The sequence below is a fragment of the Punica granatum genome, unplaced genomic scaffold (genome assembly GCF_007655135.1).
Source record: "Punica granatum isolate Tunisia-2019 unplaced genomic scaffold, ASM765513v2 Contig00538, whole genome shotgun sequence".
Lineage (NCBI taxonomy): Eukaryota > Viridiplantae > Streptophyta > Magnoliopsida > Myrtales > Lythraceae > Punica > Punica granatum.
Window position 1 is genome coordinate 100,001 of NW_022204401.1, and position 5,000 is coordinate 105,000.

The window sequence follows — 5,000 nt, forward strand, 5'->3', positions numbered from 1 at the left end:
GATAACAAGATGGATTCGAAATCCTTTATTTTTTCAACCCAATCGCTCTTTTGATTTTGGAAAAACTATCTTTATCAATATGCTGCTTCTTTTACACATTTTTGGCCAACCCAAAATGGGAAATAGCTAATAGTTAGGACTCATTAAAAAAAAATTGATAATCATTCACTAATGGAAAAACCTTTCCCCGTACCGGTCACTAATAAATTTTTAACGTGTAATTAGATTGGGGAATCATTCAAATTAAGAACAGAAGCTCGTTGCTTTTTTTTTCTTTCCCTATAATTAATTGGGTTCATAGGACTCTATCCATTTATTCATTCGACCCAACTCTGAATTTATTTCATTTTCTTTCTCACTAAGAATTCAAACAAGGTTTTGAACCGATCCAGTAAGAATGAAATATTCTCAGAATTTTCTATTGATACGACATGCTGTTTTTTCCATTCATTCCTTTCAGGATCAGTCGTGGTCTTACAAACTCTACCGGAGATAGAAACGAATCCGTTACTTCATACAAATGTGTAAAAGATGCTAGCCGCACTTAAAAGCCGAGTACTCTACCGTTGAGTTAGCAACCCTAATAAAAAAAAGTAGAATGTGTGGATACAACAATCGGAATAAAAATAATAAAGGAATTAAATTCCACGACACAATCAATCAAAATAGTCAACTATCAAGAAAATCTATCGAATACAAAAATTCTAATAGATTCTGAATCGAAAAACTCAAAATAAATAGATCCAAAAATTTTCAGATAAAAAAAGAAAGGCAATTTTTATAGACTACCTCTTATATTTGTTATCCATTTTTTTAATCAAAAAAGACTTCTTCTATCACACAAAAAAACTTCTTGTATCACAAGAAGTCTAAGGAACCCATACTTTTTTTATTTGATTTTGAATCAAGTAAAGTAAAAAATCAAATCTAGGGAGATAAATAGATCCGGTTATACATGATCGAATTATATTTGTTCGATACACTGTTGTCAATATGAATACTTAGAAAAAAATAGAATGAAAAAAAAACTAATAAGAGACTTGTGTTGGATTAGCATAGTACTAGATAGATAATATAGATAACTAGAAAAAGAGCAAAGATTAGGGACGAAATAGGAAAGAATCTCGGGTTTATTTCTTTGTTAATGCAGTTCCAACAAAAAACGCCTAATTGGAGAAAATGCCAAAATTTTATATGTCTCGCCGATCCAATTACTTCATTTATTTACTTGATCTTTTTCTATCCATCTTATATCAAATTATATTAAAAAAAATAGATTTTTTGTCATTATATAACATGGTATGCTATGGTAACAATAATAAATGAATAGAGTAAAACAAAAAAGGGGGGGGAATAGTAGAAAAAAAGTTATACAAAGCTATATATGAATCACCCCCACCCTCTTCTCTCTCTTTTTTTGTATTTATTTCATTAATTGACTTTCGTTTGATTAAAATGAAATTCTGTAAAAACCCCCGCCTTCTTTAAAATATCATAAACAGTTTCTGTAGGTTGAGCGCCTTTTTCAAGAAAATATAGAATACCAGGAATATTCAAATAGGTTTGATTTTTTATCGGATCATAAAAACCCACTTTCCGAAGATCTCTTCCTTCTCTTCGAGATCGAACATCAATTGCAACGATTCGATAAAGGGCTCATTGGGATAGATGTAGATGAACTATAACCCCCCCTAGAAACGTATACGAAGTTTTCTCCTCATACGGCTCGAGAATTTGGAAGTTAGATCTATGTATAGAATTAGAATGGTAAGTAGATCCATAACATCATCAAATCAATTAGACTATGGATTATTTAATCCTTTTTTATTCCTCTTTATCAAAAAAAATTATTTGTATTCTCATAACTCAAGTTGGATAACTATGAAATAGTTCAAAAGAAAAGCCGTAGGCATTTCATTTTTTGAGTGGTCTCTAACCCCTTTTTGTTTGTCTCGTTTAGAATATATTTGGCTTCTTTATCCTTTATCTAGTTGTCGAGACAATTGAAAAAGGGTATTTCCTTGTTCCAAAATACTTTATCTTTGCCTGGAATCATTGGGTTTAGACATTACTTCGGTGAATTTTAATCATTTCAAAATGACAGCAACATGTCCCTTTTTATGATTTCTTTCTATCAAAAAATCATACGAACGGTCGATTCCCGCATGATACACTTTTGATCAAAAGAGTTTCACTAATTCCAACAAATTTTCCTTTTTTTTATTTGAAACTTGTTCGAATTGGATCCTTTCGATTTCTACTAGATCGAAAATATACTTACGAAGTTGTTCCAACTTATTAATTGGCACTAACCTTAGATCTTTGCCCCTGAGAAATGAATCAATACTTTCTACTCGAGCTACATCATATACTGTTAACATTAAACCCCAACAAAAAATAGGGGTTCTAATGGAACAGAACAAAGGATGTCGAGCCAAGAGCACCTTCATTTCTATAGAATAGAAAATGGTGGTTGTAAGAATCCACAACTGATCATGTCTGTCAAGTCGCACGTTGCTTTTTACCACATCGTTTTAAACGAAGTTTTACCATAACATTTCTCTAGTTTGGAACTGATATGTAATTGATTCAATTATGGAATCATGAATAGTCATTTGTTCGATCGTTTCATAGAAATCTATATTTTTCTTCTTTTATATGAATTGGTGCTTTCTAAAGTAAAGAAATCTTATCAAGAATTAAATTTCAATGCAATATTTTTATTTTCTTTATTAATTATTAATTTATACATAATTTCTCAATATTACGAATAAAAAGTTCTTTTTATTAAATCTACATTCCATCTTCAAGTAACCTAATAGGATATATTCAACAATCTCAGACGTCTTCGAGTATCAAATAGTCAGAAGAAATGATTCAAATAGTTATTTAATTGAAAAACCCTACCTCATACCAATATCACTATTTGAATAAAGTTTTACTAAGGATCATATTTGAGCATCATAAATAAATCCATGATTCAAAAAATATAGATTGAAAGAATCGAATTTCTTTTTTTCATAGAGTGAGAGTGGATAAAGGGGGTTGATGGAAAGGAAGATTTAGGCTCTTTTCTTTCATTTCAGACTGAAAACGAAAATCAAAAATTGAAAGAAAAAAAAAAGAAATTTACTCTATCTATCAGATAGACTGAACAATTGTCATTGGACTTAATTAGGAATATTCTCTTTTGAATATTTCAAATTAACGAATCAAAAATCTTTTTCAAAAAACCTTATCAACGAAATAGAACGATAATAAAATAAAATAAGAAATTCAGCATTTCCTCATTTTTTGCGTAGTTACTTTCCCTGGAGGTTCAATAATTTTTATTTAAAGCAAGGGGAATAGAATAGTGTGTATGAACCCCCCGGTCTCTATTATTACATCAATTTCGAATTATTTATTCGAGCCAAATGAAATACGAGATGAAATATTTAAAAACCAGGTTCAAAGAAAATACATGTGTTACCTATGTAACTTGATGATTTGCTAATCAGATTTCTACAGACACTGCTATTGAAATTGATATCTTACATTGTCGATTAACTCTTATTAGCATATGGCTATAGTTCGAAATAACTAACTCAAATTCAAATAGGAATGTTCTAAGGGAATGGATATACCATGAAAGGTACATTCAATCCCCTATTTTACCCCTTTTTTTTATTTACTTTATTTCAAATTCTTGTGATCTATGTTCCTACCTTACCTAGATCATAACTCGATATAACTCCATCTGTATGTATTTGAACTCAATTTGAGAAAAAAATATGATTCAGAGAAAAATAGAATGATTAAAAATCCGAAACAAGAATCACATTCTATCCATTCAATATTCTACTTTTAAAGATAAAGAGAAATTAGTTCAAAAAGACAATCTTTCATTTCATTAGTCTAACAATGTCTATTTATATAGAAATTATAGGTATTTCCTGGGACGGAAGGATTCGAACCTCCGAATACCGGGACCAAAACCCGTTGCCTTACCACTTGGCCACGCCCCATTTAGATTTCTATTCGATACTACTTACTATACTAAAGACTAGTATCGGTATTGGTTATTCGTCAATTCCAGTCCAAATATCTATGGACTCTATTGTTCCTGGGATTTTGGCACATGTAGATATAGAATTATCTATAGAATAAAACTGAATTTATTGATCATTACATATAATTCAATTAAGATATTGTATGAAAGGATGATTTCTTCAATTCGCAAAAGAAAATAGAAAAATTTTTGATTAGGCGAGTTCAAGTTCAAAAAAAAGGATTTTTTTTGATCTACCTTACTTTCGTCATTTTTACCGTATATCAATTATCAATAATAATATATTATTATATTAAATCAATCAAAATTTATCTCCAAGTCAAAAAAAAAATGTTTGTTATGCTTAATATCTTTAGTTTGATCTGTCTTACTTCCGCCCTTTATTCGAGTAGTTTTTTCTTAGCCAAATTACCTGAGGCCTACGCTTTTTTGAGCCCAATCGTAGATTTTATGCCAGTAATACCCCTTCTCTTTTTTCTCTTAGCCTTTGTTTGGCAAGCTGCTGTAAGTTTTCGATGAAATTTTTAATACTGTCCTAGACATGATTTATTCGCGAAAAAAATTCTAACAATGGATGATAAGATCAGATAAGTCTTACAGTATAGTATGAACTCTCGATTTAACTAATTCTTAGAGAGCTTAGAGAAATCTGAATCACCCCATTTCCTCATTCTGATTCCTTTTCATTTATTGAATAATCCTATTCCTATTAACGGCCCCGCGGAGGTAGGAAAGACATTTTTGGGAATGAAAGAGGTGACTTTTATTCCAAATGAATTTCTGAAAATTCTTTTTTATTTCATTTCTAGAAACCCTTTCATTTATTGGTGTCAAAATAGGATATGTGGTATAAAAATGGAGAATCTATTCTCTTTTTTTTTTCAAAAAAAAAATGATCTTGGAGATTGTGTAATGCTTACTCTCAAACTCTTTGTTTACACAGTAGTGA

The 5,000-nt window shown here is 30.2% G+C and overlaps 1 non-coding gene across 1 annotated transcript; it reads right to left on the bottom strand.

Moving 5' to 3' along the window:
• Positions 1-3,935: 3,935 nt before the first annotated feature.
• TRNAQ-UUG lies at positions 3,936-4,007 on the bottom strand. Its single transcript has one exon. It is a non-coding gene; the product is annotated as a tRNA-Gln (tRNA).
• Between the last annotated feature and the right edge of the window lie 993 nt (positions 4,008-5,000).